The sequence below is a fragment of the Petaurus breviceps genome, unplaced genomic scaffold (assembly GCF_028583685.1).
Source record: "Petaurus breviceps papuanus isolate PSGF00001 unplaced genomic scaffold, PetGlider_PUasm1.0 90919, whole genome shotgun sequence".
Classification (NCBI taxonomy): Eukaryota; Metazoa; Chordata; class Mammalia; order Diprotodontia; family Petauridae; genus Petaurus; species Petaurus breviceps.
The window spans coordinates 43,995,681-44,011,060 of record NW_027187378.1 but is presented as its reverse complement, the minus strand read 5'-3'; the positions used below and the strand labels follow the sequence as shown (position 1 = coordinate 44,011,060).

The window sequence follows — 15,380 nt, the reverse complement described above, 5'->3', positions numbered from 1 at the left end:
TTAATTGCCTAAGTTTTAACACAATAAAAAACACCTTCCATCTCTCCCTCCCTTCCCCTATACATGTCTTCCGGTCTGATGTCTCTTGAATGCCTTAGCAGTGCTTCCGAGGCCCTCAGAGACATCCAGTCATGTATAATGCACTGTAATGGAACCAGCTGTTAAACTAACCCAGATAATTCTGGCCCTCTGAGACCACATCCATGCTAGCAAGGCACAGATTAATTCCCTTTCAGATTCTAGCTCAGCATTTGCTGCTGGGGTAAAATCATTTCCAATTACGTACATTGTCTATAAGAGAGACATGCATACATTTACGTTGTGTGTGCGTGTGCACACACACACACTACTTAATCCATAGAAGCAATACCTTAATGCCTTGGAAAAAACTAGACCCATCAAATGGGAATAGTGAAGGCATTATAATGTTATGAGTAGTAAAAAGAGCGATTGGTCCAGAGTCAGAAGCAATCCAGACATTGTCACCTTAGCCTTCCGCAGTCTAATTTTATTGATCCTTAGAATATAGTCTTTTTGTTTTGTTTTAATATATGCATATATAGTTTACCCCAATTACTTATTAAAATAACTTTTAAATGTTTTTTTCTGTTTTGTTTTGAGTTCAAATTCCATACCTACCTCTTTTCCCTCCTTCTCAAGAAGGTAAGCAATCAGATATAGGTTATACATGTACAATTATATAAAACATTTCCATTTTGTACAAAAAGACTATGATAAAAGAAAAAATGAAAGAAAGGAAGTGAAAAATAAAAGTTTTAGTCTATATTCAAACAATTTAATTCTTTCTCTGGAAGAGGATAGTTCTTTTCTTGTATCATTTAATTGCTAAGAATAGCTGTCATTCACAATTCTTCATCATACGATAGTGCTGTTACCGTGTACAACATAATCCTGGTTCTGCTCACTTCCCTTTGAATCAGTTCATGGGACTCTTTCCAGGTTTTTCTAAAATTATCCTGCTTTTCATTTCTTATAGCACAATATAATCAGAATGATCTTGCTGTGACCAAGGGACATCCTAATGCAAGAACCAATCTTTGCAAACCAGTGTTCTCCTGTCACTGGTATATGGTTGAGAATCTCAGAATACCACCATGTCTAAAGCATCAAAGTGATTTATGACCCAACCTTCATTTGAAGACCTCTAGTGAGAAGGAACTCACCACCTCCAGGTATAATACATGCTAATTTTGGACAACACTAATGGTTTGGAAGCTTTTACTAACACTAAGCCTAAATCTGGCTGCTTGTACTAAATTTTATGATATTCTTAAGATTTAATTTTTTTTCCTGTGAATGAAGACAGAGAGTTCACAGAATCATCAATTTAGAAATAGAAGGGAAATCAGAGCCCACCTAATCTAACCCTCTCTTTTTTTTTCTTTTAATAGGTGAAGAAGCTGAGGAACATGGAGGTTAAACGATTTATCTAAGATCACACAGGTATTAAATGTCAAAGACAGGATTGAGGGTCATCATGAAGCCTGATAACATAATTCAACACAATTCCCCACCACATCTAACACTTAGTGCCTCTGATGAATATGAAAATTGAATTGAGACTGCTGATTAATAATAATCATGGTTTAATGTGTGTAACTCAGGTTTGAAAGACATTTTAAATATGTTATCTCATTTGATACAATACACTCATTATGTGAGCTGTTATCCCCATTTTATGGATGAGAATATAGAGATAGTGTAAGGATATTGCCCATAGTCAATTGGGTGTCAGGAAGGGATTTGAATCCTGATTTTCCTTATCCCAAATTCCCTTCTAGTATACCATATGGCTTCTATAAACTTACATATGTGTGTATACACATATTCATTAATACCTCCTTTATCTCATTATTTATTATTATTTTTTTTGCTTTTTTTTTGGAGGGGGTAAGGTAGGGCAATTGGGGTTTAGTGACTTGCCCAAGGTCACACAGCTAGCTTTTTGTGTTGTGTCTGAGGCCGGATTTGAACTCAGGTCCTCCTGACTCCAGGGCTGGTGCTCTATTCACTGTGCCACCAAGCCGCCCCTCCCTCATTATTTATTATACATAATAAAATGTTCTCCATCAGTAAATTTTGTGGACAGTTAAAGCTTTTCTTAGTGAATATTAATGATTGACTCAAATGCCTTTTTAACACACTTAAACAGAGAACACTGAATAAAAATAAAGACAGAATGGTGATCAGTGAAAAAAGCATTAGGCCTAGGAAACCTGATTTCTAGTCTCTGGCTCTGCCACTAAACTAGCTGTGTGACCTTAGACAAATCATCTAACATTTCTAGATACTGGATTGTTGTTATTGTTCAGTTATTTTTAATCATGTCTAACTCTTTATGACCCCAGTTTGGGTTTTCTTGGCAGAAATATTAGAATGTTTTTCCATGTCCTTCTCCTCATTTTACAGATGTGGAAAACTAAGGCAAACAGGTTAAATGATTTGCCCAAGATTACATAGCTAGTCAGTTTCTGAGGTCAAATTTGAACTTCCTGATTCCAGACCCTGGGCTCTATCCACTGTGCCATGTAGCTGTTAGAAACAAGAGATATATGCAAATAGACTTTAAGAATTTGGTAAGTGATGAATATGGAGGGTGAGAGAGAAGGAAGGGTAGAAGATTACTAAATCATAGATTCAAAGCTGGAAGGGACCCCAGAGTTCATTTGCTCCAATTCTCTCATTTTACAGATGAGGAACTAAAATCCAGAGAGATTAAATGATCTAGGGCAAACAGCTTGTAAGTGGTAGAGTCAGAAGTCAAAGATAGTTTCTAGCCTGGATTACTGGAGGGATAATGGTTCCATTAGAAGAAATAGGGTAGTTTAGAGAAGGGACGGGTGAAGTGATGTCTTCGTTTTGGACGTGGCGAGTTTGAGGTAAATCAGCATTTTTTTTTTAATGTCACAACCTGAGTCCCTGGAAAATCTCTGAGCCTCCACAGCTGGGTCAACATGGGAACACTTGCTCTTTTAAATGAAACAATTTTGTAGTTCAGAAGAAGAAAGCAGGCAGACCATTAGATGCTAGGCAACTACCTTTCCAGGCAGTGTCAGGCTGTGATGACACAAGGGCAGGATGATTCTGGGAATCATTCTAATTTGAACATCTGGGTCAGCCAGCCAACACCATCCATTTTCATGGTAGTATGATTGACAGGGATCTAGAAATATCAGCTATTCAAAAAATCTATCAAAAACAAACCACCACATATATGTTTTTTTTTAACTGAAACTATTACTTCAAAGGTGACCAGAAGTATTCTGACAACTGGGGAATCCAAAACAAATTGCGACAATTCCAGCAGGTAGGGACCATGTTGCAGCATAGCTCATAGGAACAGAATAGTGACTTGGAGGAGAAAGTTGGGTCAGTGACATGGTACCAAGCCCTGCCAACAGGCTTAGCCGTTGTTATGAATCAGAACGATGTAGTCTTCTCCAGCTCTAGCCCTTAATAAAGAAGCAGTGATGAGGAGGAGACCTGCCCAGACATGGCAACTTCAGAGAAAGAATTCAATAAGAGGGAGGGAACAAGCAAATAGAAAGTTTTGCTCTAAAAAACAGCAGCTATCGTACTTCAGGGTGGATCAGAGGAACGGAGGTGGGGAAAAAGAGAGAGCTTATGTGCATGATCAGAAATAAGGGAGATATTGGCTTGCTGTCTAAGTTCCTAAAAAAAGGTTGGTAATGGATTATAGGGAAAGGGGACATGGCTCACATTCAGAAAACTTAACTAACTTTAGCCTGTACGAAGGCTCCACTTTTTTCCAGTCTTAACTTTACTGTTCTCTCCTAAGAGAAGCCTTTTCTGATGATTAGTGATTAGTGTTCCCTCCCTTCCCCTCAAATTGTCATCTGTTTACTCAGTTGAAGTAGTACTGGGCTTGGAGTCAGGAAGACCAGAGTTGAGTTACATCTTTAGGCACTTACTTGTTGTGTGATCCTGGGCAAGTCACATAACCTCCGTCAGACTTAGTTTCCTCATTTTTAAAAATGAGGATAATGCCAACCCCTACCCTCTAGGGTGGTGAGGATAAAATGAGATGATATTTGCAAAGTGCTTTACTTAAAGTCCTTTTCTTAAAGGACTATATGATAATAATGATTAAAAATTATAATGACTATGATCAACACCATCACCGTCATTATTATCTGTTTACATGTTGCATTTTTTAAGCTCCTTGAAGGAAGAGATCTTATTTTGTTTTGTTCTGTTTTGTCTTGCTTTTTTGTATCCCTAGAATCTAGCACAATGCTTGGCATATAGTAGGCACTTAATACTTGCCTTTTGGATTGGATGGAAACTGCAGTGCATTGATATCAAAACATAGGAGACAGCAAGGACAAGGAGATAAGGAGGGTGACAGTCTCCCTTGGGTTCCAGTCTTTTGTCCTGATCCTGAGGTGGGTACATATGATACCTAGTCAAAAGCTGGCCATCTCTGCCATGACTTCAGGGTGTCTTTATATTTAAATTAATTAGATAATGTTGTTGTTTCTTCCAAATATACTGATGATAAATAGCCCAAATGTCAATAAATGCAAGGGTTTGAACTTTATTGATTTTATTTTATCTGTCTTTATTTACCTATTTATTTAGGTGATCATTCTGACTAGATCTTTTTTCTTTAACTTTTTTCTTGTCTCCTCAGAGTGGTAGGGCTAATCAGTTTAAGTGAGTGGGAGAGGAAAGGGGAGTGATGAGAATAATCTTTAAAAACCAAAATGATCATTGATTCATAGTATATCAGAACTTTCAGAGATATTTTTTTTTCCTGGGGGTCCGACAACCTTATTTTATAGATGATGCAGCTCAGGCCTTGAGAGAGGAAAGGACTTATCCAAGGCCACAAAACTGTTAGTGACAGAGAAGAATGGTCTTCCTCTCCCTATCAAGTGAAAAAGAATGTTTTTGTTCTTTTCTTTTTGGTTTTGCTTTTTTGTGATTTTACACTCTTTATCTAGCCCAGGCTGGAAGTGCAATGGTCACTGGTGGCCCAACTCTCTTGTTGATAGATAAGGCAGCTTTAACTTGCTCATTTCTGACCTGGGCCAGATAGAAGCTCCTTAGGCAGCCTACTGCTCCCTCCCTGCCCCCTATCTGTCACCATATTGCCATTCGCCCTCCTGAAGCTCAGAACTCCCTAACTCAAGTGACCCCCCATCCTCAGACTTCTTCAGTAACAGGGATTATAAGCATGTACTACCACCCTGGCTGCAGAAGGAATATTCTCTTTTCTTAAAGTAATATAATTATTGAATTCTTCCTCTGTACTTTTTAGACACTAACTTTAGAAAAGAATTGATGGGATTGGAGATGATAGGAAAACATGTAGATGGGTACATGAAGCAGCTTAGCAGTGGAGGGAAATCTTAATGAGGCTTGTACAATCATTCACTGAAAGTATTTCCTCAAAGCCAGCTATGCATATACATGTGAGACTTATTGTATCTTCAGTTGATAATCTTAGTTACTCTCTTAATTGCCTTCATTCCCCAAGACAGTGCTGTGCACATAGTAGGCACTTAATAAATAATTGATAAGGTTGAAATTGAAAGGGACCCAGGTAAAAATCATTTGGGTGAAAGATGGTATATTATTAAGGCTTGTATGGCTATGGATACTTATTTGTCTGTCTCTGAAAAACAAGATACAGAGAGGAAAGAGATTAAAGTGAGTGCAAATATACTCAATTTATGATCAAATGAAATACTAAGGCCCAGAGGCAGAAGGCAGAGTATTTGGGGATTGAATTTGTTTTCAGAGACCTAGATTTAACCAGTTTCACTCCACCATCCTCCACTGTATCCAAATCCTAAACTCTAAAATGCCCTGCTTAAACAAAATGACTTCTTTAGGTCTCTTCAGTCTGCCCATTTTTGAACCTATGGTCCTTCCATTTCTCACATTCCATAATTCAACTCTTACAGTAAGAAAGAGAATGCTCTGCTCCTTGTTACGAAATCTGTATTTTATCAGAAGCTTAGGACTGGTATATCTGACAGTTACTTTCCACATAAGTAGACTGCATTTATAATTCTATATTTAGCATATACTTAAAAGAAGATTTTGGTGAATTTATTTCAGGAATGATAGATCAGAGGACCATCTGCTACAGGATCAAGGATCACAATACCAAAAAAAAACCCTAAAAGCATTAGTGTACATTTGTAAAATGATTTACTTCACCAAGTATACTTTCTACCTACATAAGGTCATTTCAGCCTTGCCACACACCTCAAAGTTAGACACTAAAACCATATGTTATGTATTTACATTGACTGAGATAGAGTATCTTGATATGCATAGAATAATTATAAGAGCTTAGCAGAGGGCAAGGGGTGCATTCCCTCTTGGCCCTTTCTTCCACCTACATCCTTTGGGCAACATAGGGAAGCAGTGATCAATTCAAGGCAATTCCATGAAAATTGGTTAAGTAATTTACTCAGTCATTGTAACAACAATGCAATATTCAAAACATCCACAGTGACTATAAATATGCTGGTGTAGTTGTGAATCACAAAATGTAACAGGATCTCCACATGGAGGACAGAACTAAAGCATTTATTCAAATACCAGAAAGCTGAGTTCCAAAACCAGAAAGCCAAAGTCATTACAGTAGCCACAAAGTTAGTACACATAGTTAATGCAGTGAACACCCACATTTCCAAGTCTTTAAAACAAAACAGGCTCCCTTTGGCAAATATCCTCCTCCCCTTACTGACATAACTGCTCAGCCTCCACACCGCTCACTCCCAGTAAGCAGTTCTTGTTCCTGGAAATTCTCAGGGGAAGTTCTCATCAGAAGCTCTGGCTGTCTCGCAGAAGAAGTTTGTGCTGCCACTGCTGCTTATATCTCTGCTGCTGCCATCGCCACCCTGCCACTGCTGCTTGTGCCTCCATCCGCTGCCACTCAGCCACTTTGGGGTCACTGGTGCTGACTCTAGCTCAGCCCGGACTTGTCTCCAGCTCCTCTCTTCCCACCCCCTCCTGCCACATCAGAAAGTTCATCCCACTGGGGAATTCACAAGTTCTGGGTCTCAACACCTGGCACAATTATAAACCCAAAACTAATGACTGCCAATACAAGGGGCAAGAAAGATTTTCAGATCTCACTACCATTACAGTCATATAGCAGTGAAGTGGGGGAGAGTCTGGACATATGCCCAGCCTGTCCTATGGACGAGGGACTTGATTTGTTCTTGGCCCCTGATAGTAGAGCTTGTTGCAGTATTGTAGAGGGGCTGCTTGTAGAAGTTATGTTGGTCAGACTCTTCACAAGTACATGGGATCACAGGAGCATAAATATAGAGCTTGGCATCAGCAAGGTAAGGCAGTGGATAAGGTAAGAATAGAGCTCCAGCCCTAGAGTCAGGAAGACCTGAGTTAAAATTCTGCCTCAGACACTGACTTACTCTGTGACCCTGGGCAAACCACTTAAGTTTGTCTGCCTCAGTTTCCTCATCTGTAAAATAGGGATGACATAATAGCATATACTCCTCAGGGCTACTGGGACGCTAAAATTAGAAATGTATAAAGCACTTTCCAAACTCTAAAGCACTATATAAATGCTAGGTATTCTTATATTTCCACAGTTCTTTGAAGGTAATGGACAATGGTTCAAAAATCCCACCTACAAGGTTTTCATATGCCTTATCATACGATACATCTAGGTCGGGTGACTTGAGATTTACAAAGCTATCTTATACTCTCCCTATTTCGATACCCCCTTAATCAAATTTTTTTCCTACACTTTTGAGTCTCAAGACCATTCTCTGGAATAAAGAATGAAGTTTTAGACTGAATGATTAACGCATTATTAAACAACTAACAGGAAAAGACTAAATTATCAAATCACAGAAAGTCATCATTGCCTTTGTGTAATAATAGCCAATGCTATAGGGATGTTTGACATCTATTTCCTGTAAAAGTCTGTGATAGATTATTAAACTGAAGATTTTTAAGGGCTTATAAGGGGATGTGGTGACTAGTAGGTTCATTCAAGGACTATAATCTCTTGAAAAAAAAAAAGGAAGAGGAAGATGTGACCCAGCATTAGTTCCTATGAATTTTTAATTGTTTATCATTTTTTTCAAGTGGTTCTGTTTGTCCTAGATATGCGTAGTAATGGACAATCTTGATGGGTGCCCATCCAAATGCCTATTATAATCTTGGCAATAGAATTCTTCATCCATTTGGTCTTTTCTATGTGAACAGTAAGGACAAATTTCTTGAGTGATTATAGATTAATACAAGAGCTCCGAAATATCTTGGGGTTTAATGCGACCAGACTAATGTTATCCACCCAAAGGAACATTTAGAGTACCCTAACTTCCACAGAGAACTCCTCTTAGACTTGGACTCTGTAATAGATCTCCTTCAGTGAAAAAGACCATGGACCGTTACTTCAAGTCATTGTGCCCTGAGAAGACTAAGCCTTGCTGAATCACCTGTCCTCTACAAAGAGGTTGTACCTATGAGCAGCTAGCCAGAGTTGAAGAGGGGAGTTACTTGTCCATTATCAACAACAATGCTCTGCCCCAGAGTGAATTTCATGAAGCCTCTTTGGAGAAAGAAAGGACATCAATGACCTGCTATTTCAGAATTGTGAGTAGCCTTGGCAATGTGTGTTTCCTGTACTAGTCAATACTGTTGTACTTTAAGTTTGTACACAGTTTCCCAAAGCCTCTGTAAATTTGTGGAGTGGTGTGCTTTGGGTTTTTGTTTGTTTGAAGGGGATACTTTGTAACTACTATTCTTGCTATGTCATTTAAATAAATGTATTTAAAAAGTTAATCTTCTGGCAGATTGCTAAGAGGGAGCACATCCATGGCGGGTCATGAGCAGCTATATTAGGAAGATAACTCCATAGTGTTATCTCTGGAACCTGAAGGAGAAGTCACCCCTCTGGACCTCAACTTTCCAGGATCAGCGTAAATTGGTAGAGTAAAACCAGAGGAGGTACTAAACTTAGTTGGATATTTTTCTAAATTTCTTTCAAATTGATTTTACCCTTCATTGCTTCTCTCTGCTTTATAAAATAATATTGCTTATAATCTTCTATCACCTTTCTTCCTAAGGTTTTACAAATTATTATTTTCTTAACATTGGTATCTTTGGCAGTTATCTCTCTCTACCTGGCAAGGAAGCTCGCTCACTAAGTCTCTTGGTTTTCTGGTTGTGGCGATAGATTCACATCAGTCAAACTCCAGGGTAAATATTATTATGATCAATGTCAGTCATGTTTGTTATCCTTTTCCCATAGTGATAGTGATAAAAGATTGTTTTTTTAAAGTAAGAGAGAAAGAAACATCAATAAAACATTTTAAAATACACAGAAGAAAACAGACATTTAGAAGAGAATGCAAGGAAATAAGGAGCTTTTATTATATTTTAGAATATACTTTAAAATGCTTATCCATAATAATAATAATAACTAGTATTTATATAGTATTTACTATGTGTTATAGGCTCTATGCTAAGTGCTTTACAATTATTATCTCACTCAATCTTTGAAACAACCCTGGGAAGAAGGTGTTCTACCCATTTTGCAGATAAAGAAACTAAGGCTGTTTAGTGACTTGCCCAGGGTCACTCAGATAATAAGTACCTGATGTTAGATTTATCTTCCTGACTCGGGAAGAATAATAGGCTCCTCCTGAAACCTTTTATCGAGGGCTCAGAACTTTCTGCCCTTAATTTTCCATCAGCTGGTCTGGTTGGTTTCGACTTCACAATCATCATGCCACTATACCAATACCCTCTGGTGGCCACTCACCCCTTCCTTCTCAGTTTCTTTTGTGTGTGCTGTCTTCCCCCATCAGAATGTAAGTCTGGGATGTCATTCTTTTTTTTTTTTTATATTCCCAATGCCTGAACACATAGTAGATGGTTAATAAATGTTTATGGACAATTGACATGGCTCAGTCAAGACCTGAGTAGCTATGTGGTTCTAAACCCCTTTGACAGAGGAACTGGAACTGTTTCCTCATGTATAAAACAGGAGTAATTAATAATAATAATTTGCACCACCTACTTCGCAGGGTTTTTGCGAGGAATCAATGAAACTATATAAGCAATGCACCTTGAATAGTGCTTTCTATATGTCATCTATTATGGCAAATTAATGTATTTTGCAGAGTGTATGAAAGAATGTCTTATAGTGAGTGATAGCTTGGCCTGAAGTACAAGTAAAATATGCACCAAATTTCTACAGATAGTCTACTGAAAAATAATATACAATTGTCCACAAAGAAAATGTTTGACACATAGGAACAATTCATTAGCAGCTATATTGGCAGATACAGTGCAGAGCTTTTAGTTCAGAGATCTAGGTCTGAATCTTGCCTCATCTACTCACTAGATGTTTGACCGTGAGCAATTCATTTACCTCCTTCACAAGGGTATTGTGCTTTGCAGATCTTAAAGCAATATTTCATTATTGATTATTAACAACATTATAATGCATTTTGGCTTTAAAATCATCTAGCTAAATATGTCTGTGAGATTAATTACATTAATAATAGTAGGAATAATGGGAACATTGAAACATTGAAAAGGAGGAGCTTTGTTCTTGAATTCTGGCCATCACCCGGGGCTTCCCAACAGCTCTCCCTCCCTCATGTCTTTCCTTTTTCCAGCCTGTTGTACATATGGTTATGTTTGTCAAAGTGATATTGCTAAAGCCCAGCTCGGACCATGTCACTTTCCAAATCCAAAGGCTCCAATGACTCCCTGCTGGATGATTTTTTAACATAAAATACAATATAAGTGTTGGCATTTCAAACCTTTCATAATCTGGTTGAAACTTTTTCAGGTTTATTATTCAATTCTTCCCTTTCATTCTCTCTCTAGTCCAGCCTATCTGGCCTGTTTGCTATTCCTCATACAATACCATCTATCTACAATCTGTTCAATTGTATAGGTTGTCCTTTATGTTTAAAAAAACCTGTACCTTAGCTCTGCCACTCTGCTTATCTTCCTGTAAAACTCAGCTCAGATTCTAGTTCCTACATGAGTTCTTTCCTGATCCTCCCAGCTACCAGGGTCCTCCAAATACTTTGCATAAATTTTATATTGTCTTGTGAGTGCACAATTGAATGTCAACTACTTGACAGCAGGGACTGTTTCAATTTTGACTTTGTGTCCCCAATAGCTAGCATTGCATGGAACCTAGGGGGCAAAGTAGTCCCCTAATAAATACTTACTGATTGTTTGAGGATCTTCATTCCATGAGGAAAAAAAGGCAATCAATTCCAAGGTCAGGTTTTCTTGCATGTGGCACTGGAACAAGGAAGGCAAAGGGCACTATTATTGTTGTTAGTTTGTCCTTAGCTCTCAAAGACGAGAAATACTATCAAAAGGGTGATGTCTTTATTTGTCCCTGGATTGGATTTAAGCAAGGCAGAGGTGCACAGAGTCATCACTCTCACTCTCTCCTCAAGAGTCAGCTAAGTCCATTAGTTAAATAAAGGTCAAGACAACTGGTGATGGTCCAGGATGTGGTGGGTGACCTTGGCCTTTCTAAATTCGGGTCTTTCTCAGGTTTCAGTTTGTCTGAGGCCACATTCATTCAATAACTAAGGGCTAGGTAAGACCAAAATGGCCCAATTTGCCACCACAAAGATATCTATTTGGGAGGGGAAAATGTTTTGTTCAAGAGAAGGCAAGGGAATTAAGAGGCAGAATGGAGAAGGAAAAATATTTGAAGCATGAGGCACATCCAGTGTAAAGGCACTGAGACTGGAGATGGAGAGCCATGTGCAAAGAATAGCATAGTGAGGAATTTTGAAGAAATAGGAATGATGTCATTGTTTAACACCTCAAGATGATTTCGAAGCAAAATGTTATCTTCCCAGAGATATCCCCTATCTAGATTTGAGAAGATTAACTCAGAAACTCTGATGTTCCTGATTCTCAGCACCTCATATTTTCTTAACGCTCTTAACATAATCTGATTGGAACCAACATGGAGATTTAAGATCTCAAAGAAGAGCTAAGAGATTTTGATCAGGAAGGACACGGGTTGAAGCGACTGCTATCGGCCCATCTCCATCTCCATCTCTGTGAGTCAGTAAGCAGATTAATTTTAAAAAGGGAGAAAGACAAGGTCTTATTATAAAGGCAGGCATGCAAAGCTATGTGCCTATGCTGTTCTAACACTGACAATTATTAGAAACTTTACAGCAGTGCTTATGATAATATTTATCTAACTTAGAAATGATTTTGACATTGTCTTCCGCTCCTGCTGCAAGTGAAAGGATTTTTTTCCCACCTTTAAGAATATCAGAACCAAGCTCAGAAAAGAACTAATTGAAGAACACTTAGTGAGTTTCAGGCATACAAATGACACTATTTTTCCTGTGCCTTAAAATATGAGGAAATCATTCAAGGCATCATAGCAAGAAGCTAAATCCTGGGGGAGCTTTTAAAAAATTTAGGCTTTCCAGTTCATGTGAGAAAGTGAATTCCATTTCCTGAAGAGACTATTATAGCCATGTAAGTGTGACAGCACGGTGAGTTGTATAGCTCAGCTGGATGTCCCTTTAACCTATTACTATATGAAGTTAAGCAAAATAAATGTCTTTTGCATAGGCTCTATATTGTTCTAAAGAAGCATCTTCCATCAGTGGGTGAGAATTAGAAAGGCTTGTACTTCTGGGAGTTGAGAAGAACTAGAGGCCTTTGGGTACTGGAGACAGCAGAGGGCTTGGGTTTTGGAGGACTCAGACCCATCAGAAATGGGGAGCCTAATGCATGTTCCATTTAGGAAACATCATCTAGATCAGTGCTTCTTAAACCATGTCTCACGAGCCCATATGGGGGTCATGAAAAATTCGGCAACAGTAAAAATTTCTGAATGCACGATGACCAAAAATTAATAAAAATAAAAACAGTAGTGCATCCGACATGTTTTTTGCAGCACATGTCCGTGTTGCATTGCACAACTTCACTGCACCATTGGTTCTGAACACAAAGCATGCTCACTTTGCACTTCACATGCCCTCAGGCCACACAACGCCAACTAACACTGCCCAAACAGGAAAAGGGGTCGTGAGTAGAAAAAGTTTAAGGAACCCTGATCTTGATGATCCTGATTATCTTGGGATGTGTCTATAGAGTAGGAACCAGATGTGAGCTCAGTCTGACCCTGGGGACCTGTTACTTTTATTTGTTGACCTCATGTTGAATTTAGAATCCATGGAAAGGAAACATATCACCCTGGCAAAGCCATGCTGATTAATCATCACAAGACCCTTGAGAGTGGGGCCCAGAGCAAATGAGACTTTCCTAAACTCTGCCTAGAGAACTTGCCTTCCACTTCCCTAATTTTTATGGTTAAGTCCCCTTCTAAGGCAATAAATACTTTTTCCCAGCTACCTTCCACACATTCCACCAATTCATTTCATTTCTATTTTCCAAAGTTCCTCTCTTCTTACACCCTTTCCTTTCATCCCCTTCAGCCCTTTTACCCTATATTACCTCGTCTCACAGTCTTTCCATCTTCTGGTCTTCACAGAAACCTCTCTACCCCTAAAAATAGCATATCCCTGGCCACCCTCTTTAGTCCACTTCTCCAATATCCTGCAAATATTGGGTTAATAGTAGTAATTGTCATACTTCTTATTTCTCATTTTCAGTTTCAAACCCTCTCTCTGACACCACCTCTTCTTCTTATGAGTTTAACATCTACAACATTTCTCACATATGCTGCTTTACTTCTATTCACATAGCCACTACTGCCCTTAAGAACACTACTATCTGAAGTACTGAAGCAGCCTAAAAAATTGGAACATAACTTCTAGTATCTTCCCTTTCCAAAGTATACTCCACACAGTTGCTCCTCAAACAGTCATTTGACCATAGCCTTCTTTTGTTCAAGAATCTTTAATGGCTCCCAATTTTCTCTAAGTGTTTTGATAAATGTCAATTTAATCATAGTGTTCAATCACACTTTTTAATTGATTGTTAGAAAATAAATAGAGAATAATTTTAGGGGAATTGCAGTAAAGCAACCAACAGTTGGGGGATCATGTCCTTGTGTAAAAATACAGTGCATATGTTGATGTTTGAAGGGCTAGGTAGAGGAGGGAGGGCATTCAAAATATGGGAGACACCGACACCCTGTGCAGAGGCATAAAGGTGGAAAGTAAAAAGTTACAACAATATTTCTTAACGAAAAATAAACTCAATGCTCATTTATTAAGGAATCCCTAAACAAATGGGGGTACATGGATATAAAAGAATATTACAGAGTTATAAGAAAAAATAATATAAAGAATAAAGAAAAGTAACGGAAGATTCATATGAATTGATGCAAAGTTTTCTAAGTGGGACCAAGAATCCAATCCACACAAAATGCATGTGGAAAGAACAAAACACAGAAACAAACAAAAGAGCAACAAGAACAAAAGTTGTTTAATTATAATTACCAAATTTTGCCCAGAAGGAGAGATGGGAATATATACCTCCCACTTCCCTTGCTAGAAGTCCAAAGGGCTATTAGTGTCAAAAGCTGCATATACTGTCAGACTTGGGTAATATGTCGTATGGTTTTGCTGAACAACTTTCTTTCTTCCTTTCCTTTCTTCTTTTTTTTTTTTTGTCTGTGTCCATAACAGATTTTATTTTCCCCCAGAATTTATTTATTTATTTATTTATTTATTTATTTTCAGCACTTATTTCCACAAGATTTTGAGTTACAAATTTTCTCCCTGTCTCTCCCCTACCCCTCACCCCAAGATGACAAGCATACTGAATACTCCTTCCCCCAGTCTGCCTTCTCTTATATCCCCCCATTCCCTTCCTACCCGCTTTCCCCTTACTTACTTGTAGGTCAAAATGGATTTCTACCATTGACTGTATATCTTATTTCCTGGTTGCATGTAAAAACAATTTTTAAACATTTTTTTAATACTGTGAGTCCATATTCTCTCTCTTTTTCCCTCCTCACCACCCCCATTGAGAAGACAAGCAATTCAATATAGGTCATACATATGTAGTTATGTGAAACATTTCCATAGTACTCATATTGTGAAAGACTAACTATATTTCCCTCCATCCTATCCTGCCCCCCATTTATTCTAATTTCTCCTTTGACCCTGTCCCTTTTCAAAACTGTTTGCTTCTGACTACCCTCCTCTCCCCCAATCTGCCCTTCCTTCTATCCTCCCCCTTTTGTCCTCTTTTCCCCTACTTTCCTGTAGAGTAAGATACCCAATTGAGTATATATGTTATTTGCTCTTTCAGCCAAATTCAATGAGAATAAGGTTGTCTCAATCCCTTTCATCTCCCTGCTCTTCCCCTCCATTGTAACAGCTTTCTCTTGCCTATTTTATGTGAGATAATTTAGCTTA

The 15,380-nt window shown here is 38.3% G+C and overlaps 1 long non-coding RNA gene across 1 annotated transcript; it reads left to right on the top strand.

Annotated features, from left to right (window-relative positions):
• The first annotated feature begins 1,007 nt into the window (after positions 1-1,007).
• LOC138151849 (uncharacterized) lies at positions 1,008-4,539 on the top strand. The gene is made up of 3 exons (XR_011165940.1): positions 1,008-1,193; positions 1,413-1,464; positions 4,265-4,539. It is a non-coding gene; the product is annotated as an uncharacterized lncRNA (long non-coding RNA).
• Positions 4,540-15,380: the final 10,841 nt, after the last annotated feature.